The following is a 15,244-nucleotide window of genomic DNA, read 5'->3' on the forward strand; positions in this document are numbered from 1 at the left end:
TAAACCAATCTGCTATAAAGACACATGGAGATGTATGTTTATTGAAGCACTGTTCACAATAGCAAAGACTTGGAACCAACTCAGATACCCATCAGTGATAGACTGGATAAAGAAAATGTAGCATATATACAGCATGCACTACTATGTAGCCATAAGAAAGGATGAGTTTATGTCCTTTGTAGGGACATGGATGAAGCTGGAAACCATCATTCTCAGCAAACTAACACAGGAACAGAAAACCAAACACCATATATTCTCATTCATAAGTGGGAGGTGAACAATGAGAACACATGAACACAGAGAGGGGAACATCACACACCGGGACCTATCAAGGGGTAGGGCTAGGAGAGGGATAGCATTAGGAGAAATAACTAATGTAGATGACAGGTTGATGGCTGCAGCAAACCACCATGGCACATGTATACCTATGTTACAAGCCTGCACATTCTGCATATGTATCCTGAAAATTAAAGTATAATAATAAAAACATATCCTCATTTAAAAAAAAAGTGCTTCTCCGGGTGTCTCAGAAATTACCAAAATATTATTGGACACTGGAAAAACCATAATCTTTGTTAACAAGTGGCAGAGAATAAGGTTCTACTGTTGAGTAGAAAATAAACCTTGTGAGTGATGAATTTGGACATCCAGTTGAGATTACCAAGTGAGATGTGGAAAAGGCAGAGTTATTCCCCCTTGCTGCTTACAGGAAAATGTGAGGGAAAATAGAAAAATTGAGTAATGGATAGAGGTAAAAAGGAAATAGCACTTGATGATTTGGAAAACGTTAAGCTTATCTGGATAGTGTACTCTGAAAGCAGAGCCAAGGGTGTGGCTGACCAATCATTTGCGAAGAAATTAGATGTGTGACTCATGAATCCAACCAGCCATCTCAACAGAGGCCAGAAAGGGAGAGGTGATTATCCATTATCCATGAGAGATATGTGGAGGGCTCTCTTGTCTCATGGCTTGGAGTCTTGTGAATTGCACAAGAGAACAATATAATTTTTGAGAGTTTTATACCAGCAGAAACATTATTGACTTGGACTGAAAGGGACAGAGACAGGATGAAATGAAGGAAGAATTACCCTGAGGAGAAAGCCACAGATGCAGAGGTGTTCAATATTACCTCCTTGGACTGAGAGGGTGGTACTGCCCCAGTGGGCTGAGAGGGTACATCTGCCAACCCTGCAAGCCACCAAGATAGAGCATTTAATCAAGGAGGATTATTAACAATCAAGGAGGATTATTCTCAACCCTTGAAATGTAATGTAATTTACCCTGCTGGATTTCAGACTTGTTTGGGACTTGTGACTCTTTTCTCCCTTCCAATTTCTCCCTTTTGGAATGAGAATGTCTATCCTACTTTGGTACTACCATTGTATTTTGGAAGCGGATAATTTATTTGATTCTAAAATTAAAAAATGGAGAGCAGTTTTGCTCCAGGTTGGATCATATCACAAGTCTCATCCACAACTGCTTTAGATGGCTTATATCATGAGAGTTGGGACTGTGAGTTGATGTTATTTAGATTTGGTTTTGGACTTTGAGTTGATGCTGGAATAGTTAAGACTTTTGGGGACATTGTGTTTGAGTGAGTCTATGTTTCTCATGAGAAAGACATGAAGTTGGGGAAGGCAGAGAGCAGACAGTTATGGGTTGTATTGTGCCCCCCTGAAAAGGATGTGTTAAAGTTATAGCCCTCAGTACCACAGAACATCTTTTTATTTGGAAATAGAGTCATTGTAAATGTCATTAGTTAATATGAGGTCACACTGGAATAGAAGGGTTTCCAATCCAGTGTCCCAATATGAAAAGACAGCTTTGTGTCAGCAGAGAGAAATTGGAGGGATGCATCTCTACGACAAGGAACACCAAGGACTGCCAGCAAAGACCAGAAGCTTGAAGAAGCCAGAAAAAATTTTCTCCAGCAGGTTTCAGAGGAAGCATGACTCTGTCAACACGTTGGCTTCAGACTTGTAGCCTGCAGGATGGAAAAACAATAAACTGCTATCATTTTAAGCCAACAACTTTGTGGTATTTTTGTTACACTTTGGGAAGCCAAGGCAAAAAGATTACTTGAGCTCAGGTTTTGAGACCAGCCAGGGTAACATACTGAAACATCATCTCTACAAAAAAAAAAAAAAAGTTTTTTTGAGATGGAGTCTCTGTCACCAGACTGGAATGCAGTGGTATGATCTTGGCTCACGGCAACCTCTGCCTCCTGGGTTCAAGCTATTCTCCTGACTCAGCCTCCTGAGCAACTGAGACTACAGGTGTGCACCACCATGCCCAGCTAAGTTTTGTATTTTTAGTAGAGATGGGGTTTCACCATGTTGGCCAGGATGGTCTTGATCTCTTGACCTCTTGATTCACCCACCTTGCCCTCCCAAAGTGTTGGGATTATAGGTGTGAGCCACTGTACCCAGCCAAAAAAATATATATTTTTAGTTGGGCTTAGTGGTTTGTGCCTGTATTCCCATAATCCCAGCTACTCAGGAGCTGAGACAGGAGAATCATTTGAGCTTAGAAGGTCAAGGCTGCAGTGAGCCATGATCTTGCCACTACACTGCAGCCTGAGTGACAGAGTGAGACCCCGTCTCAAAAAGAAAAAAAAAGATAGCGAAACAAACCCATAAGTCAGTTTGGAAAACACATGTGTTTCAACAAATGAATTGAGAAATCTGGATATTTACATGCAAAATAATGAAATTGCACTCTAGCCCACTCCATAGACAAAAATTAATTCAAAATGGATCATAGACCTAAATTTAAGAGCCACAGACTATAAATCTCTTAGAATAAAACACATGTATAAATCTTCATGACCTTGGATTAGGCAATGGTTTCTTAGATGTAACATGAAAAGCACAAGCAACAAATGAAACTTCATCATAATTTCAAAATTATTTCTTTCTTTAAAAATACCTTCAAGAATGTAAAAAGTCAGCCCATATATTGGGAGAGAATATTTATAAATCATGTATCTGATAAGGAACTTGTATCTAGTGTATTTATAAAGCTCTTACAACTCAACAATAAAAAGACAACCCAATTCTAAAACTTGGCAATAATTTGAATAGACATTTCTCCAAACAAGTTATTCAAATAGCCAAAAAGTACATGAAAGATGCTCATGATTATTAGGCATTAGACATGCAAGCTCAGACCATAATAAGATACTACCTCACAATAAATAATATGAAAATAACAGTGTAGGGATGTGGAGAAATCAGAACCCTCATACACTGCTGGTGGGAATATAAGATGCCACTTTGGAAATCAGTCTAGCAGTTCTTCAGAATATTAAACATAGTTTTACCCTGTGACCCCCAGAAATTTCACCCCTAAATGTGTACCCGAAGGAACAGAAAACAGATGCCCACACAAAAAGATGTGTATGTGAGTGCTTATAGCAGTATCATTCTTAATAGCCAACAAGTGGAATTATCAAAAGATGAATGGATAGATAAATGTGGTATATCTACATAATAGAATATTATTTGGCAATATAAAAGAATGAATATTGATATGTGTTATGATATGGAGGAACCTTGAAAACCTTGTGCTAAATGAAAGAAGACAGTTAAAAAAGACTGTATCTTGTATAATTGCATTTATATGAAATGTCTAGAATAGGCCAATTCATAAAGAATGGAAGTAGATTAGTGTTTACCAGGAGCTCAGGCAAAAGGGGTATAGAGAGTGACTGCTGTTATGGTTGATATGGGCTTTCCTTTTGGGGAGATGAAATGTTCTAAAATGAGATTTTGGTGATGGTTTCACTCTGTAAATATACTACAAACCACTTACTTTTACACTTGAATAGGTAAATTTTAAGGTATGTGATTATATCACAATGTGGCGATTATAAAAAATGCTATAATGGCACGTGTATCTGTTCTGTATTTTTAATATGACTATGTATGAATTACACTGCTTCTGAGTTGAGTGTAAGATAAAGGCAGTTCTGGTGACATTAAATACAAGTCATATCTATGTGTTCTTTGTTTCTCATCCTGTGTCTGCATAGTGGCAGTACTATTGGATATTAGTGTTATTTAAGAAATAAAATCAATAGATTAAAGGTCACACAGTCAAAAGTTTGGGGAAAGCTAGGTTAAGAAGAGTCAGGGTTGGCCGGGTGCAGTGACTCATGCCTGTAATCCCAGCACTGTGGGAGGCCGTGGTAGGCGGATCACCTAAGGTCAGGAGCTGGAGACAGCCCGACCAACATGGTAAAACCCTGTCTCTACTAAGAAAAACACAAAATTAGCTGGGCATGGGGATGCATGCCTGTAATCTCAGCTACTTGGGAGGCAGGAGAATTCCTTGAATCTGGGATGTGGAAGTTGCAACGAGCCGAGATCTCACCATTGCACTCCAGCCTGGGCAAGGAGAGTGAAACTCCGTCTCAAAAAAAAAAAAAAAAAAAAAAGGAGTCAGGGTTTTTCTGCAGAGCTTTTCAGACTCCTTCTCATCATAATATGCCTGTGACTTTTCAATGCTAACTACATTATGCTTGTTTCTAAATTGATCACTCTGGGCAATGATTCTCCATAATGAGAAAACAGATTTGAAATTATCCCTGCTCTCTTCATTCCCTGTGATCACAGATGATCAAGGTAAATGACTGTAAAGTCTGCTCCCTATAACTTAGTAGTCAAGTTTATCATGTAGCTTTCCTAAAACCAAAGAAAACCATTATTCACTCCATCAAATGAGTGAAATAAGAGGGAGATTTAACTGGTGGAATGTTAAAGTAAGGTCCTAGTCTCCTGAGGCAGCAACATGTTAGAGCGAAGTTTCTGGCCAGATGTAACCATGTCTGTTACTTAGAGGCTCTGCATAGGAAAGCATTTCCTAACATTTCTGAACTCTCACTCATTCATCTATAAAGCATAGATTTAAAAGGTACCAAACTCCTAGAGCTGTTGTTAGGATTTCATCCGATAGTATATGCAATCTTCAGAATGACTCCTACACTTGACAAATCTTGTTCTTGATCTTGTTGATGTTGTTATCATTATTCTGATCTAGTAGATCCTGAAAGAATAGCTTTGATCTCAACATGAGGATGTCAACTACTATATCCCATTATCCTACATAGCATGCAACTCCTGTCCAATTTAAAAGAGCTCCTGAGAAGACAATAAAAAAACATCTGAAATTAAATATAGTTTGGCCATATTGCCCCTGAATTAACAGCATTATGTCTTTTACACTGAAAATTCAATCCAGAGTGTCATTCTAGCAACTTTTCTGTTTCTTTTAAATGATGTTAAGCAATTGATCAATCAAACATGCTTAGGGAGATAGCTGATTCATCCTGACAACTAAAGGACAGGACAGTTTGTGTTAGAGACCAAAGTTTCCTTCTGTCAATAAATGACAAATAGATAATTCAAACTCTGAACTTACGTTTACTAAGTCTCTTACAAAGCCTTGCTTTGGGGCTTATTGGTAATGCCTACAAAGTAACTTGGCAAAGATATATTGTCTTGCATCTACACCTGCTGATTTCTCTTTCAAGCAGAAGAATCACGTGCTTGTGGCAGGCAGAATCACTTTCATGTCATCTTAGAATGTCTGTCTGTCACCTGAGCCTCCAGCTAATTTAACAGAATGACTCTCAGATACAATGATGTTCACTAATTGGAACCAACAATGATAATCTTCCTTTTAACATTGAGTTTATAATTATCTTCATCAGTTTGTCTTAAATATACATTAGTCTCACCATTTTTTCCCAAAAGTTTTATATCTTTTATGGGGGGATGGAGTTTGCTGATTTTGTTTTCTAAGTTAGGTAGGTACGACAAATTAGAAGCAAGATACCACATCTTTGCTGATGAGTGTCTTGGACTCCTGAGTGTCTTGGACAAGACCTTTTCTCACAAAAACCCACCAAAATCTAATTGGGGAAAAGTTAAAAAACCAAGGAAGTTTTAGATTCCAAACCACAGTCTTGGGCACAAGGCAGAGACCATATGATCCTTGGGCAGCAGCTGCCCCAATGAAACAAGCCTCCAAACATCTACTGCTACAACGAGTCAATTGGTAAGTATTCAAAGAAGAAAAGTCCCTGTAGGGAATGTCTCACTGGCCAGTCAAACTCCATCAGGTTCCATAAGAGAGGCAGCAGTAGGAGGTGATGATAAGAGGCTGGTGGTGATAGCTACCCTCCTCTAAGACTTAAACATAATGGAGTGTTCTCTTCAGAGGGAAATTGGCAGGCTATTATTAAAGAAGGGAGGAACAAAGGTAAATGCTAGACACTCTCCAAAATCATAAATTTGCTATGAGTACTGATAGTGATGCTAACAGTGTTCCCTTTTTACCGGATATTATAACTTTATAAAATACTTTAAAACAATCTTATTAGTTACCTCCACAAACCATATCATCATACTCCTTTCACCAGTGACATATCAGATGATGTTTGGATAGGTTAATTTTCTTTCCCATCGTCACATGGCTTCAGTATGATTGACCCAAGACTAGTATACTATGCAAATAATGTGTTCACTCACAAAAGAGTTGTCGAATAAACAAATGAATGAATGACCTTTAAAGAATCATGTAAGCATCACCTCTTTGAAATAGCTTCACAAATGAAAGAATTATTTGAAAATATCTATTCCAGTACCTTTATTTTAAAAACAGGAAACAAACCATGAGTTAAAAGGATAAATACTCAAGGCAATGGATATCGCATTTACTCTGATGTGATTATTACACATTGTATGCCTATATTAAAATATCTCAAATACCGCATATACATATATATATATATATACCTACTATGTACCCCAAAACATTAAACATTTTAAAATTGATTCAAATAAGAGAAAACAATTAAGATTAGAATTCTGGTTTACTGAAATTCAGTAACTTGCTTTTATTCCATATTGTGTCAGCATCCTTGAGTCCCCTCCTGTCCTCTGTTGGCTATCACTGTTTTCAACCTATGAAAGGAAATAAGAAATATAATGTAGTCCATGCTTTCTAGGAGCTCGTGTGCAACTTGCAAGTCGGTGTGTCTTGTGTATCATCCCAGCCTTGAAGGACTTTTAGGGTGTTTCTGATGCTGCTTGAGCAATCCAGGGCTCTTCAAACTCCTGCTACTTCCTTCCCATCTGTAAACCCTGAATCCTGGATGCCACCAACCTTGGAGAGTTCTTTCTCCCACATAGATCCTCCTTTTATTACCTTATGATACATCCACCAGAGCCCACAATGGGACAGTTACCAAAAGCTCCATTCCCAAAGCCTTTGGCTATCAGGCCAGTCTAGAATGGAAAGTCCCAACCGAATGAGACAATTGCGAATACACTTTCTCTGTTGGTAGTGTGAGACATGTGTCTCCAGTTGGAATGCATTCCATAGCGGCAAGCATCTAGGGAAACTATTCAATTATTTGATCTATACTTAAGTACAGTACAGATAAGCTTTTCAAGACAATTCTGGTGCATTAATTAGTGTACTTCCAATTGCAAGTACCAGAGCATACAACTAAAAGTGAATTAAATATTAGGAATATATTCTATCCAGTGGTCGACTGATAAATATTTAACAATTGACTCTCCAGTGAATTAAAATACTTGATTTGTAGCATTTGCAAATTCTGTGTTGTGAATACACCCAACACAGTTACTAAAAACAGAAGTGGAAAGAGATGCAGGCAATCATTTCTCACAGTAAGAGCTAACTCCAACACATCACATGACAAGAAATCAACAGATGGGGCATCAACTCAGTGAGTGCACAATACCATCAGGGACCCAAGTCTTTCTGCTTTTCTCTTCTGCCATCCCCAGCATATTGCCTATTAACTTCAGGCATGGCTCTTCATGATGGCAGCCTCTGCCCAGACAACCTGTTCTTACACAACTGCTTCCCAAGGCAGAAAGGACAGTTTCTCCTACAAGTCTCTCATTTATTTATCTCAGTAAGCCATCCTGCTCACATTTTCCTCTAGGGTAAGAGTGAACAGTTTCTACTTTCTGTCAGAATTTGCTGGTTTTATAAGCTAGTAGGATCCTTGATAATTTTTAAAGGGAGTTCTTATATACTGTCTGGTCACGTGCCCTATAATTGGATATCAGCATTTGCAGCTAGATTCCTTCTTCATACCCATTAAAGTAGATCATTCCATGCTCATTAAGTAAAGCAGCTATTTGGAAATTTTGAAATGTGTGAGTTGAATGTGTATGAGGTAATATGAGCAGAACTATGGACTAAATGACTGGAGACCCCACCTCTGGCTGTAACCCTGCCATCAATTAGCTGAGTGACCTTGGGCTGCTTACTTAACCTTTGCAATCTTGGCTTACTTATCTCCAAACAGAAGGAATTTTAGAAAATGGTCTCCAGGTCCTTTTCATGTCAAAAGGGCTGTTGTTTAAATTAATAGTAATGCTGAAATAAAGATGCTAGCTCCCTGCATAACACTGGTCAGACTAATGAACCTCTCTGGATCTTGGTTCTTTATTAGTAATGTGCCTAATACAATGAGATACATTAGCACCTGCCTCCAGAGATGAATGACATAGACTGGGTTAAAAAGGAAGAATTCGCTGAGCAAAAACAATGACCTGATACTATTAGCTTGGTGCAAAAGTAATTGCGGTTTTTGCCATTACTTTTCATGTAAAAACCACAATAACTTTTACATCAGGCTAATATACAGACACAACCCTTTGTACTGATGATGGGCAGATGCTGTCATATATTATCCAAAGGTAGGTCTGAATCAGGCAAGCAGTAATCCAGTGGAGCAGGATGAAATCAGGCAGACCTAATCTTCTATAAACCTTTTTCCAAGAGATGATATGCTTCAGTATTAAAAGGAAGAATCCAAAAAGGTTTAGTAAAAAAGGAAAAAAAAATACAGTTTGTGCATGTACAATAGTTATTCATTGCAACCTCACTTTACAAATGGTTTGTCCCAATAGCAAGGTATTTGGAACTCAGAAGTTAATGTTATATGTGGGATTGGTTTTCCCAGATGACCATAATTTTTTTTTAAGCCATAGGTATTTATAGGAGAGTTTGGCACTTCTGAATATAAGAAAGAGTGGAGAGAAGACTAAAGATAGATGGCACAGAAATCAAACTTGGTTGCCACAGCAGTAGAGAAACCAGGGACATTGCAGGCAAATATAACCTCTGGATTTGGGGTTAGTGCTCCTATTTCAAACTCATGACATATTCTCATAACGAGTGAACTGAACTGGTGCCTGTGCCCACTTCAAGATTCCCTCTATCTCCATCAGTTAGGCCAACTCAGAGTCACCCGCTCTTCCTGGCACCGCCTTCTGTCCTTACCTTAATCAATCATTCATGGCAGGGATGACTTCCAAAGCTGAAGCATCCCCTGCTCCACTTTCCTACACCAGCTACAGGCAAGGAAAGATGATTCTGCACACAGCTCCCCCCATCCTCCTACCATCAAGAGCACCATAATCTACCAGAACTCCTCCTGAGAGGAAGTTCTGTTTCCTTCTTCCGTTTCTATCCTGTGTATGTTATGCAGCTACTCCCTATTGCAAATCGAGTTCCCAAGGGTTAGAATAAGGAGGGCAATTTTGCAGATGTCACTAGGACAGTTATTCAGTCAATGATAGCATCCACTGGAAATAACATGGGCAAAAACTGAGTAATTGTAAATTGAGGTTCTCCTGTGGAGGTTTTTCCAGTTGTAGCCATGTATAATGCTTCTGTTCTTCCTTAGTCTCTTAAAAGATGAGTGAAACATTCAAACAGAATCCTCCAGAGTGGGTATGTTAATCAATTGAACGTTAAGATAGACATAAATTAAACCAAATACATTTTGTTTGGTTTTGTTTTTAATTTCAGAAGTTAAAAAGCCAAAAAAAAATCCTTCAATTTATTGTTTTACATTCCTGTCTCAATGTATAGAGTATAAAAAGAAAAACTGAATGTTCTTTGCTTATAGGAGTTCTTGCTGGTCCCCAGGGGTTGTTCTAACCTTTGGTTGTTAAAATTCTCTGTGCTAAACCCCAGAGATGTGGAGAAGACTGTATGTAATCTGCATTACTCCTTGGATTTTCTGGGAATTTCTGTTTGTACTAAATCTCTCCTGTGAGATTGCTCTGCAAGAGACATGCACAAAGAGTTCCAACAAATCGAGATTTTACCACACAACCAGATTTCTCCAAACTGGAGATAGAGATTTTTAAGGACTACCACTGTCCAGATCTTACATCTCTTTGTTCAGTCCTCTTCAATGTTGATTAAACAGAAGTATTTCAGTACAACTCATCCATTCTGTTTTAGCACCAAATGAAGATAGTGCAATTCTAAGGCAGGCTTGCTTGTTCACTGTGTGTCTCTGCTTCTGGAAATTTTCTTTCCTGATTTAGGATTGGTAAATAAAATTCAAGATAATGCGTGTGTCCTTGCTGTCCAATTAAAGTCACAGGAAAAACAGAATCTACTCAGGGACGTCTTCTTTTAATGTTTGCCAAGTACAAATAGCTTAGAAATGTTACCTACTCAGTAGAGACATTTAATTTCCAATGCAACATCCTGTTTCTGATGGCAGTGTTTGTGCTGCTGTTACAATCCAAACACCTAAAATGACAGACTAGTGAGTCAGAGGTTGGAATTAAGGGATGCAGCACGGGTAGTGTTTGTCTTTTCCTTCTGCCTGCCCTGATCACTTTCTACCTGATAAAACCATCTTGGTTTTATCCCTCCAGTGGTTGTCCCGTTTATTCATCCCATGATAGCACCATTTGCCTCTCAGGGCTTCCTATTTCTTGTAATCTTCCTACCTCTGCCTACAGCAGCCCAGGGTCCTCCTGGGACTTATTCTTTAGGCATCCTGAAGAGTTGAAATTGATTCCAGTGATAACATCCACTGGAAATAACCATGACAAAAAGAAAACTGGGTCATTGTAAATTGAGGTTATCCTGTGACGGTCTTTCGAAGTGTAGTCATGTAAAACACTTCTGTTCTTCCTCAACCTCTTCTAAGAAGAGTGAAACATTCAAACCAAATACTCAGGGGTGGGTGTGATTTGTTGTTGTTGGGTTTGTGTGCATGCACACATGCGTATACCCATGACTACACACATACTAATATTTATTGAACATTTACTAGTGTTCAGTGTAGAAAGCTCATCTAATCCTCACATGAACCTATTTACATTTTACAAACAAGGAAATAAGCTCTGAGAAAGCCTATGTCACTAGGCTAAAGATCTAGAAAATATGAGCTCATCTTCAAATCTGATGTTGTTATTTCTGAAGGCTATGCTATTAATCCTTCTATGAAAGTGCTCACAAAAGGAGCCCCCGGCTAAGGTACAGAAAGTAGTCTCCAGACCCTGTGGCTCTGAGCTTGCTAAAGGTTTGATTTCAGAGACATGCGAAAGTTGTCTCTCAAATTCACCTAACTTTCCTCCTGACATTGCTTCCAACACACCTCCTCTAGTCCACTGACCTAGGACATTCCACAATTAAAATTTTATTTATTTGGTCAAAGGCTTCTTGTTGCCTGCTCAAACAAAAATTCCACTAAGAGTTAGTATCAAATTAAACTTTTTAAAAAAATTATTTGTATCTCAGTATGACAAATTTTACTAAATAACTTCCTGATTAAGGATTAATAGAAATAGGCAGACGACAGAATATGGGCCCACTGGTCAGTAAGTAAAGGAAAAACTACTTGGGAGAAGGATTCAGAAATGGGGGGACAAGAATCCAGTGTCAGAGAAAGGCTAGAGCAGCAGCCGTATGCTACTGCACACAATTCTAAATGTGAAAGTCTCACACACACACACACACACAAACCACACGAGTAGATTTAAGATGCTCCTACTCAATGATTTCAATATGCAACTGAGATATAGCTAAGATGTCTTTGGTTTATAAAAATAACCGTTTGTATATAGAATACAAACAGTTATTTCAAACTTCATATGTACACTATGCATAATGCATATAAAGAAGTGATTTAAAATGCTGCCTCTTCCAGATGTCCAAGTAATGATTAAGACTTCCTGAAATACTTAAAAAGTATTCAAGCTTAAATATAAACACCTGTCCTGTTAATTCTTTGGGCTATAGAATCCAATTCCTCAAATTCCTACCAGCTTATCTACCAGCCAGAAGTGGGTCAGTGCTGGAAGCTGTGGCTGCAGGGAAATGCATAGGGGACTTATCAGGCACTGCAAAGCATCTGTCAGAGCCTCATGTTATCATCATCAACATGGGAACAGAGTTATTAGAGACTCTACTTTACATTTATTATTTCAGTAAACAGATATTGAGCACTTACTGTATATAAGGAAGTGAAGATACAGTAGTAGAAAAAACATAAATGGTACCCTCTCAAGGAACCAATGCTCTTCCTGCCTTTATTAGCTTAGCAAACAAGTTTTCTTCATGATGGTGTGACTAGGAGTGTATGAAGAGGCTGTTTTAGCTGAGGAACTCAAAAACCATCTTTGAATCAGTCATCCTTCCTGCAAAGTGCTGGACAAGAGAACATGGATTGTCATAGGCCAGTCAAGTCATCAAGTAATTCTCAGTTTTTATGAGATAGATTTATGCCCTAACTTCAACACAGAGCCATGATGATGTTGGCTGGACCACATGGAGGATTCTTGTTTCCTGTTGATGATTTGGGATACAGGGTCAAAGGACAAGAACCTCTGAAGTGAAGGAGACCTAATTCATGTACTTTTGCCCCAAAGCTTAAAACTGAGTCTTAGATCGCACTCTGCCAACCTAATGAAAAGTTCTTCACTAGTGCCAGAAGGAAGATAGTAAGATGGCTAGCTGAATTCTAGGAAGAGCTTCTTCATACCCATGAGTCTCTAGCTATAGAAAAGTTGACTCCCATTAGAGGCCTGCAGCATTCCCCCTCCTTGAGAAAGCAGAAGGAAAAATAGTTGAGAGGAAGAATCATGGGGTCTTTAGCTCACCCTAGAAGAAAGCATCATGCATTGGTACGTACTTCCTCGTGGTACCCACAGTGTTTGCTGTGCACACAGGCTGGACCAGACACACTCTGACAGGAGAGCAGAGGCACCTTCAAAATAAGTAAGCAGCATGGTCCTCTCCTCATTGAAAAGATGAAAGAGCAAATAAAACACAAGGCAGTATAGGATTCAGGGTCATAAAATTCTTAGTCGTATCTAATCCAACCTCAGAAAGATGAAGACATTTCCCCAAAGTCAATTGTTCCTCAGTGATGTAGATTCAGAGAGGACTCTGGGCAGCCTCTACAATAGCAGTGTTTTCACAGCAATGCCCACTGCACCAGGACGCAGGCAAGCTGTCCCTCTGAGAGGCAGCAGGCGACTCTCTTTTGCAGGTAAAAAATATGAAAGGCTTTGCCCACATTATAAGCTTATTTTGATGGCTTTATGTGGACTACATGAGCCAATCCTGAGGTACAAATTTGGAGGCAAATTTGTTACAGAGCTGACTTCAGGGACTTCATTTTAAATGTAGGTTAGTCCTGGGATGAGTCTTCTACAAATGGGTAAGATGATTCCAAGCTTCTCCCAATGTCTAATAAGAGTGAACTAGCCCAATTATATATTCCCTACATCCTCAGATCCAAGTCGAAACAGATAATTCCTGAATGGACAGTAAAACCCATTGAGACTCACAAAGGTTCTGTAAAATGGAAAAGTCCTGGGTTCAATGAGGTGAAGGAGAGTTGTTCTATGATCTTGGGTTTGGACTTAGTGGCACCTCAGAGCCTCAAGAGCTTCTGTGTTCTTGGTTCTAAACCTTGGCTGCACATTAAAGTTACCTAGGGGGACTTTAAAAAATGCCCGTGCTGCACCTCACATCAATGAGATCAACCTATCTGGGGGTGGGGTCCAGGCTTCCATGTTTTAAAGCCCCTCAGGTGATTTTATGGGCAGCTAAGGCCCTGAACCTCAGTTAAACAGACTAGTTCCAACTGATAAGGGGTGCATAAGCACTACAACTCTGAGTGGGGAAGTTGGTATGGAGCTACTGTCACTCACAGTTGTTTTTTACAATATCGTTTTTAATCTTTGAAACTTCAGAATGTGTGTAAGGATGCGTTTTAAAATTGTGAGGCATTTAACCCAAGGAAATTGTAGCAAGATTCATATCAGAATATGTCATAGTTCCTTTATTAAAACTATAGCACACACCTTTGGAATCAACTGCTACTTAATTTCTATCCAAGACTGAGCCATCCTCTGTATAGAATCCCACTGGCCAGCAGCTGAAGTGTGTGCCTGCTAAGGTCACCTTTATTTGTCCTTTCCTATTAATGCCAGTTGTACCTGTTACCCTAGTTAACATAATTTTATATTTTATAACCCCAAACCAATATTTGCTAAAAGAAATATAGTTTTCTCAGTGAAAGTTAAGTAAAATGCTTGGGAAAATGTGATAAAGACAAATCACTAACCAATGTATTTTATTATGTGTCATATATTATAAGTATTGTATAGTGATGTGTCTATATGTATACACATTTATGTGCATACATTTATATTATATATTATGTATTTGTGTCACATATATAGTGTATGCAACATATATATGCAAGAAAACTATAAATGTTTTGGAAATACGTGTCAAAACTGAGTGGGAATTTGCACTTAGATTGCTTCATAAATGTCTTTAGATTCCAGTTTTTCTTTAATCTCAAAATCCTACCAGATGCATTAGGAGTGTGCTTGATGCAAGAAAGATGACAACAGAAAGAGTTCCAATTAGCACATCCACATTCAGAGAAAAGGCCTTGGCCCTGTATCAAAAGATTGGCACATAAATGTAATTTTATATACCTTAACTTAAAATAAAACATTTAAGGAACTCTGTCTCATTATTTATGATTCTCTTTTTAAGAGGCTCTTTGAATTAATCAACTGTCAGTTGAAATTATGGCTGACATAATTTCAGTGGTAAGGTAAAGCATGAATTGATGGCCAAGGAGTTTGTGAGAAATCACGCTTTGCTTTTTAGAGAGAGTGAGGTCACTTTCACCAAGGATCTAGTCTAAACAGATGTGCAGAGACGTTAAGAGCACAGGTGTGGAAATCAGCTAAACTGAATTTCCAAGGCCTGTTCTGCTACTGATTAGCTCTGGTTTGGGAAGCTTATTTCCCTCCTGGGGCCTCACTTGCCTTATCTGTAATGTAATGCTACTCAGAAGACAATGAAGAATAAATAAAATGAGATATGTGGAGAGCGAGGGTATGGTAAGGGCTAACAG

This window comes from Callithrix jacchus, chromosome 1, assembly GCF_049354715.1.
Source record: "Callithrix jacchus isolate 240 chromosome 1, calJac240_pri, whole genome shotgun sequence".
Taxonomy (NCBI): domain Eukaryota; kingdom Metazoa; phylum Chordata; class Mammalia; order Primates; family Cebidae; genus Callithrix; species Callithrix jacchus.